The sequence below is a fragment of the Pleurodeles waltl genome, chromosome 1_2 (assembly GCF_031143425.1).
Source record: "Pleurodeles waltl isolate 20211129_DDA chromosome 1_2, aPleWal1.hap1.20221129, whole genome shotgun sequence".
In the NCBI taxonomy this organism is placed as follows: domain Eukaryota; kingdom Metazoa; phylum Chordata; class Amphibia; order Caudata; family Salamandridae; genus Pleurodeles; species Pleurodeles waltl.
In genome coordinates, this window is record NC_090437.1 from 1045388831 (window position 1) to 1045411044 (window position 22214).

A 22214-nucleotide genomic window follows, 5' to 3' on the forward strand; every position below is an offset into this window, starting at 1 on the left:
CAAGTTTATTGTATTTTCAGAATTCCTTAAGGGTTTTCAGAGTCCCCTTCCATATTCAATCAGATCTTGAAAAATAATTTCAATTTGTTGGAATTGCCTTTTCAATCGACCTTGGTGCAGTACATTGATGATTTGCTGATTGTGTCCAAAACAAGGGACAAATGCAAGTATAATAACATTGCCCTGTTGAACCATTTGGGAAAAAATGGTCACAAAGTGTCTCTCCTTAAGTTGCAACACTGTCAGAAAGTCGTGAAATACTTGGGTCACAAGATTGAGAATGGATCAAGAAAGATACTCAGAGAAAGGATTATAGCCATATTGCAGATAAATCCCCCGACTACACAGAGAAATGTCAGGATGTTTTTAGGGATGGTAGGCTACTGTCAAAAATGGATTCTAAATTTCTCAGTCATTTCAAGACCATTGCAGAAGCTGACTTATAAGGAAGTCACTGATCCTATAGTGTTAGACCAGTCTGGAATGAAAGCGTTCACTAATTTGAGAGTCTGTGCAAGGCTCCAGCTTTGGGTATGCCTGACTACACAAAAGCTTTCACATTGTTTTGTCATGAGCGTGATGCATGTTCTTTGTCTGTCTTGACACAGGTCCATGGAGGTGTACAATGCCCAGTAGCATATTTTTCAGCTACTTCGGACAAAGTTGCAGCAGCCTTACCAGGTTGTTTGTGTGCAGTTCCAGCAGTTGGGCAAAGTCTTACACAGTGCAAAGGCATTGTGATGTGACATCCCCTGACTGTAATGGTACCTCACTCTATCGAGATTTTACTTATAAGGACAAAAACCCAATATTTGACTGGTGCGAGGTTGACCAGACATGAAACGAGTATTCTAGGGTCACCAAATGTGTCATTGAAAAATTGTACAATTCTGAACCCGGCAACCTTACTCCCAAATGAAAATGTTGAAATTGAGCAAGTGGAAGATGTTGAGCATGATTGTCTTGAAGTAACTGACTTGTGCCCAAAACCGAACCCTGGATTTAGAGATACCCGATTGGAAGAAAATGACCAAATTATCTTTGGTGATGGTCCCTGTCTGAGGGACAATGCAGGGACACTAAGAGCAGGATATGCTGTGTGCACAATTACTGGTATTTTGGAAGCTTCTTGGCTTCGAGGAGTGTATTCTGCTCAGGTAGGGGAACTGGTAGCCCTTACTAGAGTGATCCATGTGTCTGCCCAGCTGAAAGTTGCAATCTGTATGGATAGCCCGTATGGATTTGGAATAGTCCATGATTTTGGCCAGTTTTGGTCACAGAGAGGTTTCATGACCTCTTCTGGTTCACCAGTGAGAAATTGTGACAGGATTAAAGAACTGTTACATACTATTCAAATGCCTGAAAAGATTGTCATGATGAAATGCAGTGCACACCTGAAGTCGCAGGACTTTGTATCATTGGGAAATGGATATGCAGACCAAGTTGCAAGGTTTTGTGCACTGAACTGTATATCATTAGAAGATAAGTGGGAACTGTTACCTGAAAAAGACAGAACATGTCCGAGTTTTTTGTTGAAAGTAATTGACACCTTGGAGGAATTTAAAATGTTGTGGAATAATGTTGACAGGGAAGAAAAACGTTTATGGAGCAAAACAAAATGTGTGCACATACAAGATGAATTGTGGGTTTCAGAAGAGGGTCAATTGGGTTTTTCAAATAGTTTGTTGTCTCAAATGGCTAGGTACTATCATAGTCAAGCACATATTGGGAGGAATGCCATGATTCGGATGTTCAACCATGATTGGTTCAACCAAGGTTTAGCCAGGTTGCTGAAGCAGTTTGCCATTGTTGGGTCATTTGCCAAACATTGAACACAGGGAAAGGGACAGTGGTTAATTTGAGCCACATTGGAAGAGTGGGAGGTCCATTCAACAGAATGCAGAAGGATTTTTTTGAGATGCTTGTGTGTGGAGGTTTGAGATATGTGTTGGTGATTGTTTGCATTTTTAGTCACTGGATTGACGCTTGCTCTACACAAAGAAACACATTTCGGTTTTCCGATCTCTTTAGAATCAGATAGGGGAAGTAATTTCAAAAGTGAAGTAATTAAATTACTGTGTGCAGCATTGAACATTGAGCAGAAGTTGCATTGTAGTTACTGCCCTGAAGCAGCAGGACTAGTGGAACAGATGAATGGTACCTTGAAGTCAAGAGTTGCAAAGATGTGTGCATCCACGAATCTGAAATGGCCTGAAGCATTACCTTTAGTTTAGTGTCAATGAGAAACACACCCGACAGAAAGACAGGATTGTCGCCGAGCCATGAGTGCTGGAAAATGGGTTATTAGTAAGGGCAGGTAGGTACCTACACTTAGCAATAGGCCACTAACCTCCACCTAGGTCCAGTTAGGTCTCAGTTAGTTAAACCCAGCTCAACCCTTGGTAGCTTTGCAACGAGCGTCAAGGCTTAACTTAGGGGACAGAGTGTAAAGCATTCAAATATCACAAAACAGTAATTAAATATAATACAGGAAACATTTAAAAAATCCAAAACCAATTTATAAAAATAGATTATGGGGGTGATTCTAACCCTGGCGGTCGGTGTTAAAGCGGCGGTCAACCCGCCAACAGGCTGGCGGTAAAAAAAATGGGATTCTGAGCCTGGCGGGAACCGCCAACACAGACAGCCACCTTAACACTCCGACCGCCACGGCGGTACAAACAAACAGCGCGGCGGTCACCGCCAACAGACAGGCGGCAGATAATGTACCACCCACACTATTCCAACTCACCAATACGCCACCTTTTCCGGGGCGGGAGCACCGCCGATAAAAACACGGCGGAAACAGACTACGGACGGGAAAACGCTCACCACTACGCACTCCAGGAGGAAGGAGGACAGCATGGAACCCGAATTAAACATCCTACCTGCTCTCGTCTACCTTCTCATCTACCACGAGTACGAAGTCCGGCGCAGACGACAACGGTGAGTACTGCACCTACGACACACGGGAGGGGGAGGACGAAAGGTTACGGGCACACACATATGCGACACCCCCCCCCAACTATGTACTCACCAATGCAGAGCACCAAGTCACAGTGACACCACCCTAACACCCCTGAAAAATACTAGGACATAATCATATTTGGAATAAATATTTATGTACCAAAAAGCTCCAGAAAATTATCGTACAACCATGAAAGATATTCACAACAAAACTAATGACATACACATCAGTGTATAACTGAAGTACCAAGTCCTGCACATCCTACGAATTCAGCATGTCCGTGGGCCAAAGTCTTGAGAAATAAGGGCAAAGCCCACACAGGAGACCTGAGTCCTTTGGAGAGAACACTGCAGGGGCATCAGGTGTAAAAACTACAGGCACCTCAGGGGGAAGGGAAGGGGGGGGCACCACAGCCACATGAGTCCACGACGCCAGATCCACGAGGAGCCACCATGCCCACTGGACCATCCTGGGGAGTGCAAAGCCACAGTCTCTCAATGTCTCTACAGTGGGTGGGCTGCCCACTGGACCATCCTGGGGAGTGCAAAGCCACAGTCTCTCAATGTCTCTACAGTGGGTGGGCTGCCCACTGGACCATCCTGGGGAGTGCAAAGCCACAGTCCATCAGGTGGATGACAGTCTCCACTGGTCAAGGAGGAGGCATGGTGGGCACAGTGAACCATAAACGGTGCTTGAGACGGCGGTGCCCAGCGGAGCGGTGCTTGAGAGGAAGGGCCCAGCGGAGCGGTGCTTGAGACGCCGGTGCCCAGCGGAGCGGTGCTTGAGAGGAAGGGCCCAGCGGAGCGGTGCTTGAGAGGAAGGGCCCAGCGGAGCGGTGCTTGAGACGCCGGTGCCCAGCGGAGCGGTGCTTGAGAGGAAGGGCCCAGCGGAGCGGTGCTTGAGACGGCGGTGCCCAGCGGAGCGGTGCTTGAGAGGAAGGGCCCAGCGGAGCGGTGCTTGAGACGGCGGTGCCCAGCGGAGCGGTGCTTGAGAGGAAGGGCCCAGCGGAGCGGTGCTTGAGAGGAAGGGCCCAGCGGAGCGGTGCTTCAGAGGAAGGGCCCAGCGGAGCGGTGCTTGAGAGGAAGGGCCCAGCGGAGCGGTGCTTGAGAGGAAGGGCCCAGCGGAGCGGTGCTTGAGAGGAAGGGCCCAGCGGAGCGGTGCTTGAGACGGCGGTGCCCAGCGGAGCGGTGCTTGAGAGGAAGGGCCCAGCGGAGCGGTGCTTGAGAGGAAGGGCCCAGCGGAGCGGTGCTTGAGACGCCGGTGCCCAGCGGAGCGGTGCTTGAGAGGAAGGGCCCAGCGGAGCGGTGCTTGAGAGGAAGGGCCCAGCGGAGCGGTGCTTGAGACGGCGGTGCCCAGCGGAGCGGTGCTTGAGACGGCGGGGCCCTGTTCAGCGGTGCTCTTCTGCACCGCGGGCCCTGTTCAGCGGTGCTCTTCTCCACGGCGGGGCCCTGTTCAGCGGTGCCTATCTCCACGGCGGGCCCTGTTCAGCGGTGCTCTTCTGCACGGCGGGGCCCTGTTCAGCGGTGCCTATCTCCACGGCGGGCCCTGTTCAGCTGTGCTCTTCTGCACAGCGGGCCCTGTTCAGCGGTGCTCTTCTCCACGGCGGGGCCCTGTTCAGCGGTGCTCTTCTGCACCGCGGGCTCTGTTCAGCGGTGCTCTTCTCCACGGCGGGGCCCTGTTCAGCGGTGCCTATCTCCACGGCGGGCCCTGTTCAGCGGTGCTCTTCTGCACCGCGGGCCCTGTTCAGCGGTGCTCTTCTCCACGGCGGGGCCCTGTTCAGCGGTGCTCTTCTGCACCGCGGGCCCTGTTCAGCGGTGCTCTTCTCCACGGCGGGGCCCTGTTCAGCGGTGCCTATCTCCACGGCGGGCCCTGTTCAGCGGTGCTCTTCTCCACAGCGGGGCCCTGTTCAGTGGTGCCTATCTCCACGGCGGGCCCTGTTCAGTGGTGCTCTTCTGCACCGCGGGCCCTGTTCAGCGGTGCTCTTCTGCACCGCGGGCCCTGTTCAGCGGTGCTCTCCTCCACGGCGGGGCCCTGTTCAGCGGTGCTCTTCTGCACCGCGGGCCCTGTTCAGCGGTGCTCATCCAGCAGGTCAAGGGAGCCTGACCTGGCCTGGACCCCCTGCTCAGTCGCCCTCGGACCGTGACGTTTCTGGACCCATTCGGGGACGGACTCCTGGCCTCCTTAGTGTCCTCCTTCCCAGCTGGGATGTGGCATGTGGGGTCCACCTTCTCTGCGCTCCTGCTGCCCTTCCGCTCCTTTGATGGGGCTCTCGGGCCCTTGCCTCCCCTACATGGTGTGGGTGGTGAAGTGGCCGCACATTGCTCCTTGGGGGCAGCCCTGTCGGTCCTCGCACGGCGGCCCTTGTTTTTGCGGGTCCTCTTGCCGGGGGGGGGGCTGGACGTGTCCTTGCTGCTGATCGATGTGTCACTGCTGGCAAAGGGTGGGCTCCAGAACCCAGGCACAACAGTGACACCCGAAGCTGGGCTGGTGGTGGCTGCGGTGCTCTTGGGACTCTTTGAAGATGGATGGGGGAGCTCATCGGGGGGAAAGAGGTTAAGGTTAGCCAGGAAAAGTTTTTTAGGGCCAAGGTAAAGGGTAGGAGAAGTGGAGATGGAAGTGGAGGTAGAGGAGGTGGTTGTAGGAGAGTCAGGTGTGCTGTCATTGGGTGAAGGTGCTGGTGCTGTAGGCTGTCGTGAGGTGGATGGCTGTTGGGTGGGTGTCTGCCTGCGTTTGTGTGTCTTGGAAGAGGGGGTGACAGACACAGTGGGAGAGGACACAGGGGACGTGTAAATGGCAGTGGGGGTGGTGACTGCACGATTGTGGACTGTCCTGGAGGGTGAGGTGGTGATGGAAGCACTGGCTGATGTTGGGGTGCATGCAGGTGTGAGTGTAGACGTCACAGGGAGGGAGGAGGGAGACGAGGAGGAGGGGGACACAGGGGTGGCAGTGGCTGTTGGCATGTCTGCATCTGGGTGTTGCTTGGGTGAGTGTTTGTGGGATCTTTGGTGCTTGTGTTTGGATGAGCTGCTCTTGGGTGTTGAGGTGTGTGCAGGCTGGTCTGATGGTGTGGATGGGATAGGCTGAGGAACAGGAGACAGAGAAAGGCTGGAGGTAGTAAGAAGAGGGAGGCTGGAAACAGGGACAATGGCTGCCGTCAGTGCTGAGGCCAGAGCAGTGAACGCTCGTTGATGGGCAGCCTGACCCGAATGAATGCCCTCCAGGTACGCATTGCTCTGGATGGCATTCAAAAGGGTCGTCTGCACAACAATGAGAGTCCTTACCAGGTCAATGAGCTCCGCACTGAGGGCAGCAGGGGCAACAGGGGCAGGGGCTGAGGTGCCTGGGGCGAAGGAGACGCGCGCCTTCCTGGGCGAACCGGCACGGAGCGAAGACTGAGGGGCTGCTGGGAGGGCGGGGCTGGTGCGCTGGGTGGCGGCTGTACCTGTAGAGGCGGGGGGCACGGATGTTGCCGCCACCCCTAGGGAGCTCCCATCCGAGGACGTGTCGCTTTCGCTGCTCTCACCAGCGGTCCCCGTCGTGGTGCTCCCCTCGCCCTCCGGATCACTGGTGCCCTCGGTGTCTGTTCCTGGGCCCACCGGGGCCTTGTGTCCTGCAGCTCCCTCGTGCTCTGATGCCAAATCTCCTCCGCCTGATGATGCTAATGCACACATGCACAAGAAGATGACGAGAAAGGGTGGGGGGAGAAAAAAGAAGACCAGGTTGAGTGCATGCAATGTCAACACCGTTGGCGGAGAGGACAGACACAGGTGCCTAATGCACTAAGCCGCGCATTCGGGGTACACTACTCAGTACTACTGACTAAGACAACAGGCCAAGAGACGTCAAACGCGCACATGGGAGATGCTGGACCTTCAATGGCTGTACTTGTCACCCTACCGAGGTGGGGGCCGGGGGCACAGGGCCATGCCTAAGGGAGAGGACTACACTACAGAAAGCGCCCTGGCCTAATGTCACCCACAGCCCTCCTCCCCCACCCAGACGCCTCCACTGCGCAGAAAGATAGGAGAATGTGCTGATACTCACCCCCTTGTGTCTGCTGTGATGTCTTAAAGCGCCCATCCAATTCAGGGTAGGCCACCGCCAGGATCCGGGACATCAGGGGGGTCATGGTGCGACTGGCACCCCTCCTAGGTTGGGAGGCCATCCCCAGCAGTGTTTCTGCGGTCTTCCTTGTTCCGCGGCGGATGTCCTCCCACCTCTTGCGGCAGTGGGTGCCCCGTCTGTTGTGGACCCCCAAGTTCTGGACTTCCTTGGCGATGGCACGCCAAATCTCGATCTTCTGATGGGCGCTGACCTATTTGACATGTACAGGGTGGAAAGGAGGAAATCATCAATGACCTGCATGTTAGATGTAATTGGCCCCCCCCACCCACTTTGCCATATGGCACATGCTCTCATCTGTCGGGCGTTGCACTCCTCATTCGCCCCCCACCCCACAAACTTACATCCACCCCAATCCACACAGGCATAGCCCATTCCATGTGCACCCGGTGTACTCACTTGTTGGTCTGGAGGACCGTAGAGTAGCGCATACTGGGGGAGGACCCCATCCACGAGCTTCTCCAACTCTTCAGACGTGAAGGCAGGGGCCCTTTCCCCAGTCGCAGCAGCCATTGTATCTTCCAGACCGAGGTCACAGCAGCACTTGCAGTATAGGTCCTCTCCTGTGGATGATCAGGTCTCGAGTGATTAAGCAGATAGAAAATTGCGGTCATGCCCGCGGCGGTGCGTACCGCGGCAGTGCGTACCACGACCGCCGGCGCACTTCGTCATTGGCTCCTGAAACCCATAGGCTTCAATGTTAACCAATGCGGCTTTGCGCCGCGGTCTTCGACCGCCTACCGCCACGGTGTGCCCCGCCAGCGCATTGACCTCACATCCCATTGTCCCACTTCACAGGTCAGGCAGCCGCCATTTCAAGGGCCTACATGGCTTAATTTTGACTGCGACACACAGGCCTAGGCCTTGCATTGCCACACATACACGCCTTTCAACCCATTGCCATTCTTTAACTGTGCAAGCTGTCTGTACGTACCTGTGGTTTGGCTGACTCTGTGCTCCATGTTGTCCTTCCTAGGCACCGTCCGCTGGGACTTGCGATGAGAAGGAGGAATCCTCGCGTGTACCATCCGCTGGTGGACCTGTCGACAATGGAAGAACGCCATATAATACTTCGATACAGACTTGACTGTGCCACTATCCATGAACTGTGTGCCCAGCTGGAGCCAGCCCTGATGTCCCCCATCCGCCAACCCACAGGGATTCCCCCTCTGGTGCAGGTTTTGTCAGTCCTCCATTTTTTGGCCAGTGGGTCATTCCAGACCACAGTGGCCATGTCATCTGGAATGTCTATGTTTTCTAAGATTTTGAGCAGAGTGTTGTCTGCCCTAATGAAACTCATGCGGAGCTACATCATTTTCCCCGAGGAGGGTGACTTGCCTACAGTGAAGGGTGATTTCTATGCCCTTGGACATATCCCCAACATCATTGGTGCCATTGATGGGACCCATGTGGCTTTGGTACCCCCAAAAGACGATGAGCAGGTGTACCGAAACAGAAAAAATTATCATTCGATGAATGTCCAGGTGGTCTGTTTGGCTGACCAGTACATCTCCCATGTAAATGCCAAGTTCCCAGGGTCAGTGCATGACGCGTATGTGATGCGAAATAGCAGCATCCCCTATGTGATGGAGCAGCTACAGAGACAACCTGTGTGGCTAATAGGTGACTCTGGTTACCCCAACCTGCCGTGGCTACTGACCCCAGTGAGGAATCCCCGGACAAGGGCAGAGGAACGCTACAATGAGGCCCATGGGCGTACTAGGAGGGTGATTGAGCGAACCTTTGGCCTCCTGAAGGCCAGGTTTAGGTGCCTGTATATGACAGGTCGATCCCTAATGTACTCACGAAAGAAGGTGTGCCATATCATCGTGGCGTGCTGTATGCTTCACAACCTGGGTTTGCGACGCCAGGTGCCTTTCCTGCAGGAGGATGGTCCAGATGGTGGTGTTGTAGAAGCCGTGGAGCCTGTGGAGAGTGAAGAGGAGGAAGACTCAGAGGACGACACAGACAATAGGGACAGAGTGATACAACAGTATTTCCAGTAACACCCAGGTAAGAATCACCCACGCCATTTCCCAATTGCTTCTAGCCTCCTGCATCTGTACTTTCTGTAGTTCCCACCAGATATTTTTGGGTAATTTTTTATTTTCCCTTCCCTTCTCAGTGCTGTATGACGCAGTGCCTGACTTCTGCTTGGTTTGCCCATGAACTACAGCGTATTGACATTGGTATGTTGTCATCACTAATTGACAGAACAGATATTGAACAGTAATATGTAATACATTTGCTAATAATACAGCATGACTCCAAACTGATTTGTGTGCAATATGTGATTTATTTACAGGGCTAGATATTGGTACATGTGATTCTAAGGGTGATGGGTGGGGGTGGAGTAATGTCCATGGCAGAGTCCAGTTCTCAGTCTCACAGGTGCATTGTCCTTTTGCCTGTGGAAGGATGGAGCAGAGGCAGTTCATGGTTGGACAGGGTGGCAATGTGGGACAGTGGGAAGAGTTCAGGGGGTATGTCCTGCTGGCGGGGGTCTTGACATCCTACTCTGTCTTTTTTTTGGATCTCAGGCTCCTCTTACGGGGTGGTTGTTCTTCAGCAGGAGGTGGGGTTCTGGTGGCCTGCCGTGGTATGGGGCCTCCTGTCCACTAGCGCCGGCGGAGGTGGTAGGCTGTTCCTGGTCCGGGCTAGTGACAGGGGCCCTGTGTGGTGCCACATGGTCCCGCAACGCGTCTTCTATCCTATTGAGGGCCAGGACGATGGTCCCCATTGCGGTCCCGATGATTCTCAGCTCCTCCCTGAACCCCATGTAGCGTTCCTCCTGCTGTGCCTGGATCTCCGTGAACCTGGCCAGTACCGTCGCCATCGTCTCTTGGGAGTGGTGGTAGGCCCCCATGATGGTGGTGAGGGCCTCTTGGAGAGTGGGTTCCCTGGGCCTCTCCTCCCCCCCCTGTCGCACAGCAGCCCTCCGAGCTGCCCGGTTTCCCCCGGCCTCTGTCCCCTGGACGGTGTGCCCGCTACCACTGCCACCAGGTCCCTGTTGTTGTTGGGGTGTTGGGTTAGCCTGGGTGCCCTGTAGTGGCAGACACACCGCTGATTGAGCTGTCCTAGAGACAGAGGCATGGGCCCGCTGGGTGGGAGCTGTGCTGGTGTTGGCAGAGGGGGTCGGGTCTGGTGTGGCCTGTGGCTGCCTGAGGGGAACCGACTGCCCATAGGTCCCCGATGGTCCGGGCTGGTCATCAGGTTCACTGTCGACAGAGCTGCTATCCTCAGTGTGGGCCTGTTCCGGTGGTGGGATGGACACTTCTGGACCCTCCTGGCTGGTGTGTTGTCGTTCAGGTCCTGCATGGGGTAAGAGAGTTTGGTTATTGTTTCTGTGTGTGCAATAGCGTGCGTGTTATGGGTGCCCTTGTCCCCCAGTGCAGGCATTCCCTTGAGGGAGGTGTTGTGAGGGTAGTTAGTGGGGGGGGTTAGTGCAGTGGTCATGCTTAGGTGATGGGTGCCCATGATTTGTGTTGGCATGCAGGAGTTGGTGTTGGGATGGGTGGGTTGTGCTGGTGAGACATTGTCAGGGAGGATGTGTGCTGGGGGGTTGGGGGTGAGGGTGGGGGTGTGGGTTGGCATGCTGGTGGGGTGGGGGGGATATAGTAGTTGAGATGGGACTTACCAGAGTCCATTCCTCCGGCTACTCCAGCGAGGCCCTGAGGATGCAGGATGTTCAAGACCTCTTGCTCCCACGATGTAAATTCGGGAGGGGTGGGTGGGGGTCCGCCGGCAGTCTTCTGGACCGCGATGTTGTGCCTGGAGACCATCGATCGGACCTTCCCCCGTAGGTCGTTCCATCTTTTGCGGATGTCCTCCCTATTCCTGTTATGCTGTCCCACCGCGTTGACCCTGTCCACGATCCGCTGCCATAGCTCCGCCTTCCTGGCTATACTGGTGTGCTGCACCTGCGAGCCGAAGAGCTGGGGTTCCACTCTTAGGATTTCCTCCACCATGACCCGGAGTTCTTGGTCCGAAAAGCGTGGGTGCCTTTGGGGTGCCATGGGGTGGTGTGGGTGAGGTGTGGGGTGGTGTATGTGATGAGGAGTATGTTGGTGAGTGGTGCTTTGTGCTACTATGTGGTGTGTGTGATGGTGTAGTGTGCCTCAGTGTGTCTTGCTATGGATTGTCTGCTGTGTCTCTCTCTCCTTCTCTCAGTAATTATGGTCGCAGGGGTTTGTGGGTGATGTGGGTGTGTGTTTTATAGTTGGTTGATTGTGTGGGAGTGGTGTGTGTATGTGTATCAGGTGTGTGTATTTCAAATTGTCCAATGTGGCTGTGTTTTGGTGATGTGTGTGTATTCTGACCGCGGCGGTGTGTAGCGCCAATGGAATACCGCGTTTGAATGACCGCCGTGTGGATTTGTGGGTCGTAATGGCATGGGCGTATTTCTGTTGGCGTGACGGTGGAGGTTTGGTCATCTCCAGTTTATCGCTGCCCGCAGATGTGGCGGGCTGCAGTGGAGGACGGATTTTTGGAGGTTTGGCCGTTGTGGGTCAGAATGACCGTGGCGGTTGACCGCGGCCACGGCGGTGTTATGGCGGTCTTATGACCGGCGGTAAGGGCATTTTACCGCCGAGGTCAGAATGACCCCCTATATTTTTATCTTTAAAATGACACAAAAATTAATAAAATCGGATAAGGGGAACCGTAGATATGAATTTTTAAAGAATTATGGTTTTTTTAGCGCCTAGAAACAAAAAGCGCCAATCGGGTCATCTGGTTGAACCTCGACCGGGGCAAAGTCAAAGTTTAAGGCCGACTGCCATGGAGCCCTGCTCGGCTACAGGCTGCGGGAGGCCTCGGTCAAAAGTTCACCTTCGGACTTAGGGGGTTATTCTAACTTTGGAGGAGTGTTAATCCGTCCCAAAAGTGACGGTAAAGTGACGGATATACCACCAGCCGTATTACGAGTTCCATAGGATATAATGGACTCGTAATACGGCTGGTGGTAAATCCGTCACTTTTCCGTCACTTTTGGGACGGATTAACACCTCCTCCAAAGTTAGAATAACCCCCTTAGTCTCTTTTCTGAAGATTTTCTTCAGCCGGACGAACCTGCCAGTCCAATCCGACCTCATGGAACTCTTCTCCGGATACGCGTCGCGAGAGCCCTTGGTGGAGATTCTTACCTACGGAATTAGTCATTTTTTTCAAGGTGAAAATCCTTTGACCGGGGTAAACCTGGATCTTGATCCGACGACCTTGGAGCCCTCCTCGGATACGCTGGCTGGGAGGTCCCAGTCAACTTTTTAAGTTCGGACTTAGTCTCTCTTTTGGAGATTTTCTTCAGCGGGACGAACCTGCAAATCAGGCCGGGTCGCGGTTGAGGCAAGTCGGCTAGAGTTGCCGCTGCGGGTCGGTCCCTCTATGGAGCTTTTTTCAAAAGTTCTCCAAATTTCTCCAAACTTCTGGGTCTTCTCCCAGATGTTCTTTTAAGGTTCTTTTGGGGTCCACAGCACACCCCAAGGGTCCAGAAGCTCTGAGATGATCCTTGGGGGCGTGGACTACAACTCCCTGAATGCACCTGGCACAAACTCCTTTTTGGCACTGGACAGTGGTCGGCTGGTCGGTTCAGGAGTTGGTGCAGGGGACTCTGGTTAGCAATTTTTCACCTGTAGCAAACAGGGAGTCCCTACTTGAACCAGGTGAAGCCAGGCAAAGTCCTTCTTGAGGTGAAGCCCGAGTGTGCAGCTGGTGCAGTCCTTCTAAGTGCAGGTTCCAGGTGCAGGCCAGGGGTCCAGCAGGGCAGTCCTTCTTTTCCTTCGGTTCTTCGTTGTTGTATGTGATAGGGAACTGAGGTCTGGGTGCAGGTCTGCCAGTTTTATCCTTGCTCCTGGGTGAAAAACAGGGGGGTCCTGATTCTCCAATCAGGTGCAGGGTCCTGCCCCCTGTGCTGACCACTTCCTGGGAAGTGTGGCAAAAATCAATCCCAGGAGGCAACATTCTTCAAAAATCCATCATGTCTGAATCTGATTTTTGGAGGTTACATCTGGCCCAGCCCACCCACTGGTGTGGCTAAAAATCATAAACACACCCCTCTCCTGCCGTCTCCTAATCTAATCAAGTGGGCACCTAGTTGTCTGGGGTCGCAGGATGTGGGGGTGTTGCTCGGGTGCTCCAAATGTCCTTCTCTGCCTTTGAAGACCAGTTTGGCAGCCCTCCCCCTTCCTGCCTCACCATCTGCTGAGGGGAATTTCCCTCCCACAGGCATCTCTCTTCGTGTGAAGCCAGGCCACTTCACACCTCATCAAGGCAGCCTGGCCAGGCTGCCAGAGGCTGGCCAATCAGAGCACAGCAGCAAAAACAATGCAGTGCTGAAATTGGCAACTTTTCAGGTAAAGTTTAAAAATCTTTACCTGAACAAGTAACATTAAATCCCACAACTGGAAGTTGTGGGATTTATTATAACAATTAATTTGATACCAAACTCTTGGTATCCATTACTTAAGGGGACTTTAAAAATTAAAATAAAATCTCCCCATTCTAGCCTGTAGAGGCCATTCACTACAATGAGGGAAAAACGAATTTGGCAGTTTTTACCTCACCAGGGCTTATAAAACTACTTTTATAAGGTTCCTGCCTATAGTTACATGGCACCCAGCCCTAGGGGTACATAGGGCACACCTTAGGGGTGACTTATATGTAAAAATAAGGTAGTTTAAGACTTTGGAACTACTTTTAATTCCAAAGTCGAATTTGCATATAACTTTAATTTAAAAGCAGCCAGCAAGGCAGGCCTTCCTTTAAAATGACACTGGGCACCTCAGCAGTGCATCTATGGGTGCACTACCTATGCTGTGGTCTATATACCTACATGCCCTACCATATACTAGGGACTTATAGGTAGGTTTACTTAGCCAATTATAATTACCCTAATTTGCATATTGATTTTACACAGAGCACAGGCTCTGGGACTGGTTAGCAGTACCCAGGGCACCATCAGAGTCAGGAAAACACCAGCAAAAAGTGGAAAATGGGGGCAAAAAGTTAGGGGGCCTCTGCAATCAGCCCTGTTTTCTCACAACGAGGTTACCAGAGGTGCCTGCAAATGCACGTGTCAACATTACAGATGATATAGTGTTGCACTACTGCAAAGGCCTGGCTGATGTGGTTCGCTATTTCTCTCAGCAGGTGGAATCCACCACACTGCCACCGATCCATGACCCAGGGCACACCCTGAGAGCGGGAGACTGAGTTGTGGCCCAGAAACAAGTGAGGAAAACATGTTTGGAGCCTCGTTGGAAAGGACCCTTCCAGGTAGTTCTGACAACTACCACAGCTGTTAAATGTGTGGATTTCCAAATTGGATTCATGCCAGACACACAAAGAAACTGGCAAGTCCACTGGATCATGAGGAAGAGGAGTTGTTGAGAATACTGACAACAGTGAAAGAAGTCTCAGGGCTGTAAAGAGAACAAAAAGGAACTGAGACCGGATCTGAGCCCCTTGAGGATGGTTCAGTAACTCCTGTGAGAGACGAAGGAGAAGACCTCCAGGAGGGTGACGGTAAGCCTATCACACTTGAGGCAGCAGGAGCGCCAGGTCAGAGTAGGGCTTTCCCCTTTCCCAGAAGCAGATGAGCTTGAGAGACAAACAGAGCACTTGCCAGACCCAGAGGGGAAGGGAGTTGAGGTGTGTTAGAAATGGGTCCTTTGGTTGGCAGTCAGGTTACCCGCTGTCCAAGCAAGGAAACTCACTCTGGTCAGGGTAAGTCACACACAATCCAAATTATCCTGTGCCCACCCTCTGGTAGCTTGGCACTGAGCAGTCAGGCTTCACTTAGAAGGCAATGTGTAAAGTATTTGTGCAATAAATCATAGAATAACACGCTATAGCACCACAAAAATACACCACACAGTGTTTAGAAAAATACATATTATTTATCTGGATATTTGTAGGTCAACATGATCAAAGATGCAATAAGTAAATATAGAGATATCACTGAAAAGTGGTATTAAGTGTCTTAGGTCTTTTTAAAGCAAACAAAGGCCCTCATTCTGACCCTGGCGGATACAATCCGCCAGGGCCAAGGGGCGCGGGAGCACCGCCGACAGGCCGGCGGTGCCCCTAAGGGCATTCTGACCGCGGCGCTAACGCCGCGGTCAGACAGGGAAAACTGGCGGTCTCCCGCCAGTTTCCCGCTGCCCTGGGGAATCCTCCATGGCGGCGCAGCATGCTGCGCCGCCATGGGGATTCCGACCCCCTTCCCGCCGGCCTGGCTCTGGCGGTTCTTACCGCCAGAACCTGGCCGGCGGGAACGGGCGTCTTGGGGCCCCTGGGGGCCCCTGCAGTGCCCATGCCCATGGCATGGGCACTGCAGGGGCCCCCTAACAGGGCCCAACTAGGCTTTTCAGTGTCTGCGATGCAGACACTGAAAAGCGCGACGGGTGCTGCTGCACCCGTCGCACGCCTTCCACTCCGCCGGCTCGATTCCGAGCCGGCTTCCTTGTGGTAGGCGCTTTCCCGCTGGGCCGGCGGGCGATCTGAATCAGATCGCCCGCCGGCCCAGCGGGAAAGTCAGAATACCCCTCGCGGTCTATTGACCGCGGGGCGGTATTCAGGCGGCTTCCGACGGGCGGGCGGCAACCTCCGCCCGCCTAGGTCGGAATGACCACCAAAGTCTCTTTCAAGCACAAAGTACCTGGTTCGCGTGAAAAAAATCTTCGCAAAGGGCCGCAGAGGTGGAGAAGCGTGGAAACAAATTAGTGTGCGTCGATTTCTCGGCCCACACACAGCGTTGCGTCATTTAGGTTCCTCGCAGGGATGGCTGTGTGTCGATTTCCGCCGATCGGTCGTGGATCCTCTTTGGGTTGCAGGGTTTCAGATGCCCCGGGGTCTGTGCATGGTATCCTGGGTTTGCAGAGCGAAGTCACAAGCGCTGCATCGTTATGGTGGGCGCTGCGTGGAATTTCCTTCTGCACTGCAGGTGCTGCGTCAATTCCCCTCTGGAAGTTGGGCTGCGTTTTTCCAGATCGATTGTGCGTCGATCCGGTGGGCCGTGCATCGAAGTTCCGGTCGCAACGCAGGTGCTGCATCGATCTTCTCCTTGCTAAGTCGCGCTGTGTCATTCTAGTTCGGTGTGCGGTGAATTTCTCACTGCGGGGTAGGCTGTGCGGCAGTTTTAGCAAGCTGTGCGTCAAATTTTCACCACACAAGGAGTACAGTTGCAAGAGAGAAGTATTTTTGGTCCTGAGACTTCAGGGAACAGGAGACAAGCTCTATCCAAGCCCTTGGAGAGCACTTCTTCACCACAGCCAGAGAGCAGCAAGGCAAGTGGCCAACAGCAAGGCAGCAGTCCTTCACAGAAAGCAGTGAGGGGAGTCCTTTAGGCAGCCAGTCAGTTCTTCTTGGCAGGAAGCAGGTTGTTGTTACAAGTTTCTTCTCCAGGAAGTTTCTGAGTTGGAAGGGGCAGAGGCCCTGTTTATATACCCAAATGTGCTTTGAAGTGGGGGAGACTTCAAAGAGTGGTTTAGAAGTGCACCAGGTCCCCTATCAGTTCAATCCTGTCTGCCAGGGTCCCAGTAGGGGATGTGGCAGTCCTTTGTGTGAGAGCAGGCCCTCCACCCACCCAGCCCAGGAAGACCCATTCAAAATGCAGATGTATGCAAGTAGGCTGAGTATCCTGTGTTTGGGGTGTGTCTGAGTGAATGCACAAGGAGCTGTCAACTAAACCCAGCCAGACGTGATTTGTAAGGCACAGAAAGATTTAAGTGCAGAGAAATGCTCACTTTCTAAAAGTGCCATTTCTAAAATAGTAATATTAAATCCAACTTCACCAGTCAGCAGGATTTTATATCAACATTCTGGCCATACTAAATATGACCTTCCTACTCCTTTCCGATCAGCAGCTACCACTAAAACAATGTATGAGGGCAGCCCCAATGTTAACCTATGAAGGGAGCAGGCCTCACAGCAGTGTAAAAACGAATTTAGGAGTTTTACACTACCAGGAAAAGAGGCTACTTAAGTGGGTGGCACAATCAGTGCTGCAGGCCCACTAGTAGCATTTATTCTACAGGTCGTGGGCAGAGATAGTGCACTCTACTAGGAACTTATAAGTAAATTAAATTGTCCAATTGGGTAAGGTCCAATGTTAACATGTTAAAGGGAGAGATCATATGCACTTTAGCACTGGTTAGCAGTGGTAAAGTGTGCAGAGTCTAAAGACCAGCAAAAACAGTGTCCAAAAAGTGGAGGGAGGCAGGGTACAAGTTGGGGGTGACCACCCTAAGGCTGTCAGGTCTAACAAGGTGGATCAAATTCACGGTGATCTAACTCCTCCTGAACTGATTGCAGGTCCATCAAGAGAAAACACCACAGAACAAGAAGGTTCAAGTTTGATTCTGAAGAGAATACTGACAACATTTCCACTGAAAGGAGACAAGTGGCTGAAGTTGCAACGAAATGGAAAGGAAGTGGTTGTTGAGGCAACAATCAAGGAAGAACTAGATACAATAAGGAGAGAAGATTTGAGTGAAGGAGAATTAAATGGTGATCGAAAGTTGAAAGAAAGAGAATAGCAAGTTGGAGATATGCAGGTCCTGAATGGGTGTATGCAACTACCAGTGAATGGTAGCAAGAGTTTTTGTCTTTTTGTTTTGATAGAAACATTCCGGGTCAGTATTTTGGCACTTGAAAGAAAATGATGAACTGAATTGTTGAAACAATCTGAGCGAAAAATTTTGAGGGGGGACTGTTGAAAGTAACTGGAAGAGACATTGATAACCTGATTTGACTTTAGAAACCTGATTTTGACAAGCTGCTTACCGATTGTGACAAGGGATCCTGGAAGTGAGACTGATAGCTGTAAATAACTGCAGAAAGAAGAGGTGTTTGTTTTTTTATTTTTTTGTTGCAGTGTTTCTAAATTTTCTTCTGCTTTCTGATTCTTCACAGATCATGATTAACATTAGCAAGCAGGGTAGGAATATTAGGTGCTGTAAATACATGAGTATTGGTTTGGTGAGTATGTGTGGGATATTGTTTGTGGTGTTGTTTGTGGGTATGTCTGTTCTTGATAAGAGTGAAGCCAACCATACTTCTGCTTTGAGACAACTACTGAACTAACAGCAATAGAGAGCTTTATGGTAGATGGCAAATATTTGCATGGGGATACTAATGCGCAAGGAGAACTTTCTTCTAATGTATTTTATCGCTTGTTGAGTGAGTATGCTGAGACGATGGATGCGAGGAATTTTTATGGGTGTACACAGATTCATTCATCAATTGAGGGTTGAGTTACATATCATAGCTTGCCATTAACATATGGAATAAGTTGTAGAGTGCTACTAACAAGATTTTATAACCAGGAGTACATTCAGTACTTTTACTAAACTATGACATGGTGTTTTCGTTTGTCCCTATAATTAGGTATTTAAGTAGAGTAGCTAGGGATAATGGCATAGTTATAGTTAGTGGTTTCTTTGAACCTACATGGACGTTTGGAACAGCTCATGCCCACAGGAATCATCTGAGATGCTTACACCTTTAGAGAAAAGCTTCTTAGATCACACAGATGACAGGAGAAAGGCATTAAAGGAGAAGTTAGAAAAAGGCTTAGAGAAAAGGACTTACAGGAATGATTGTGCTTATAGTGCAATTAAAATGCAAGGGAAATTAGCTTTCGATGCGCAACACTTACGGAAACTTTGTATATACAGGCCTCAATCACGCACTGACCCTTTATTTGTGGGAACGAGTGAATGTAAGCATGTGTTTTTGTTTCAGAGTAAATTGACGTTCATGTTAAATGGACAGGACCCGCCGATTCCTGGAATTTATTATATCTGTGGTCTTAATGCTTATTAACTTCTTTATAGAGGATGGTATGGGACATGTTATTTGGGGATAGTTTTCCCAAAGATTTAAGGAATCCTCTTCTGGCATAGTGGGAGATATATTTGGAGCAATGATTCCTTTAGTGCGAGTCATTCTGGATTCAATAAAGATTAAGAAGTTGTCTACTATTGTGGATAACATGTTGACAAATTTTTCATGAGCCATACTCCTTATGGAAACTGAGTTAGCTGCTGATAGAGCTATGACTCTTCAGATGGCATCTGACTAAGACGCGAACACAGCAAACTGCTGCCGGTTCTCTTCTCCCGGTATTTGGACCATTTATTACTACGATGTGCTGTACAAGCATGAATACTGTATTGCCTTGAGAGAGCCCCAGGTGGATTCACCATAGAGGGTTCTAATCCTCTACACGTTTTGGACTATTTTCCTCACACAGGAAGGGGATTTTGGACCTTTCTTTTTGGGTAAGGACTCTTCAGAATCGTCTTGCTGTAGACATTCTTTTAGCGACAGAGTTTGTAAAGTGAATAATTCTAGGCATTGTTGTACGTATATTCCTGATAATAGTAGAGAAATTAGAGGCTTAAATACTAATCTGATTAATTAAAGTGCTGTTTCAAAAGAATTAAAAGAACCAGGGCCCGTATTTATACTTTTTTTGCGCCGCATTTGCGTCGTTTTTTGACGCAAAAACGGCGCAAACTTGCAAAATGCCATTGTATTTTGTAGGTTTGCGCCGGTTTGCGCCAAAAAGCGGCGCAAATGCGGCGCTAAAAAAAGTATAAATACGGGCCCAGGTGTTTGAGAAAAGATGGGCAAAGGTTTTGCTTCAGTGGGAAATTGGCTCAGCAACATTTGGAATGGGATACTATTGAAAATATTGCAGGGAATGTTAATAATTGTGGTTTTTCTAATTGTAATATGGAGATTGTGTAAATTTTGCAAAGGAAGAAAAGTTCAAAGAAAACTCAGAGGAAGGAAGAAAGGAAAAGAGAAACATTGTATAGGGGGGAATGCATAAAGGTAGCCAAGGTATGAAGAGATCAAATTGGCAGATTTTTAGCTGATGTAAAAACTTGTGAGTGGTAGTTAGTGTGATGACACATTTAGACATCAGAGGAGGGATTGCTAGCGCAGGTGTTTTAATAACAGTTATTAATGAGTGTTCATGTATTCTGAATAATGGATTTGCTTATAAAATATAATAACGTAGAAAAAGAATGCACACATTTGAAAATGTGATTACGATAAGTGGCCGTCAATTTTCACGAAGTGTGCTTATTAATATTCTAATACTGTGAAATGTTGAATATATGTTTGACTAATGTAGTAATATGTTATATTAAAGGTTATGCATCATGTATTAGCTTTATTAATTGTAGGCCTTAACATAGAGAAGGTATTGGCCTACTTGCCAGGCTTCATGTCAAAGCTGTATTTCTTAATGTTTGATAAATGGCTGTCCTAGAGAGTTAAACTGTGATTATACATTTGCATTGTTTAAATGTGCTCATAGCTGAAATCTTTTCTCATGAGAACCGAGTGCTAGAGGATGCTGTTCTTGCTAATGTAACATTTTGTGTGTAAAATGTGTGAGACTGACTTTCTCAGGAGAAGAAAAATGGAGATACTGACTGAAGTAGAAGCTGCAACAACATTGTTACCTGATGAGCCGGATGATGAGGTCTGTGCAGGACAACCAATCATTGACATGTGAACGGAGTAATAGTACAATTCATAGATTTGGAGATTTTGTTTTATTAGACAAAGTGTGAACATACGATTACTTATCCAATAGGGATTTGGGTCAGTTCTAATAGTTTTAATTTAACTGAACTGCACCGAGAGAAGACACCGTCATTGCCCATTTTCTTGCTGGCCGAAAGATCAATATTTCTTGTGCATGCTTAACTTTATTGCTTAAAGACTTTGCAGTTTCTAAACTTTGATGCTGAATCCTGATGCCTTGCTGATAGACTGATGTTCTGAGGACAAAGACTGACTCTGCTTGCTGATCCACACTGAGGATGGGTATTATGGATTATAATATCAATTACTATGCATATTTGTTCTTTCCTTCTCAGTACCAACTGCACTGTTTTGATAGAGCCATAGTTAGATGTTTTTTCAAATGTGTGTTACTAAATTGTTTTGCATGAAGCCCAAAGTTCTGATGCTAATTTGATGTTAGTTAAGGATCCTCACTAATGAAATTCTGCTGATAGGGAATAATGCTTGATACATTTCTCTGCTGAACTAGAATGTATGAAGTCACTCTGACGCTGTTGACTTATTATTATATAAATTTACACTGTAACCTTAGAATGTGTTGTAGTTCAAGCTTTGATTAGATTATGTTTCTTCTGCCGCTTTGGACAGCGAGTATTGTTTCTGTATGTGTTTCATTTGATTTTGAGATTAATCTACATGACCTTAGCATTGTTAATGTAGGGAAATAAATATTCTAACTTTTACTAAAATGTGTGGTTATTCATGACTGAAAGGTTATGGTGTGTGAAAATTACTGACTCTATTGATTATTCATATTATTGATTATTGGTGATTGTTGATATTGTGTATTGGATATTGATCATTGATTTGCATATACCGGAGTTATGGTAAGAACATCTTAATTGTGAGTCAAAAGGTTCATCAACCTATTTGCGTCCCCTTGTAAGTTTACGTAATAAGGTCAGATACGCTAACAATAGCGTCCTCTTTTTGAATAACTGAACACACCCTTTAGTTACACATGAATGCTGCACATTGGCACACACTTCCCTTTTTCTTTGTGACTTGTATGTACCACAAACTAACTAACTAACTAACTAACTATTGAGTTATAAAGATCTTTCTGTCTCACAGTCAGTCTTTTGTGCATTGTCACCTGCATTTTTGCAATTATAAAGCCTGTGCTGTGAGGCTTTGCAACTGCAAAAAATATTTCCTACATCAGTCCTCAAGTTCTTACCACGATGTAAATTGAAAGTTACTTTTAAACTGTAAAAATAAAAATAAAAGTTTTTTTTAATCAAAAGATGAAAACAGACTAATGGTCAGCAGCTGCTCAGGTCAGAAACCTGAAGACTCAACTTAAAAACGGTTGAGTCTTGAGTCTTGCTGCATGTGAACAAAAAAATACAGTTGCAAGGCCCTCGTAGTTGTACCTACCCAAGTGGAGTATAGAAAACTTTAGAAAACTATTCTTGAATTTTCTGTGTATGTGGAAAAGCACGGTGAACACACTGAGGCACAAAAACTCTCTGCCTCGCATTTGTACAATGAAATCTTATAAGCTAAGACGAAG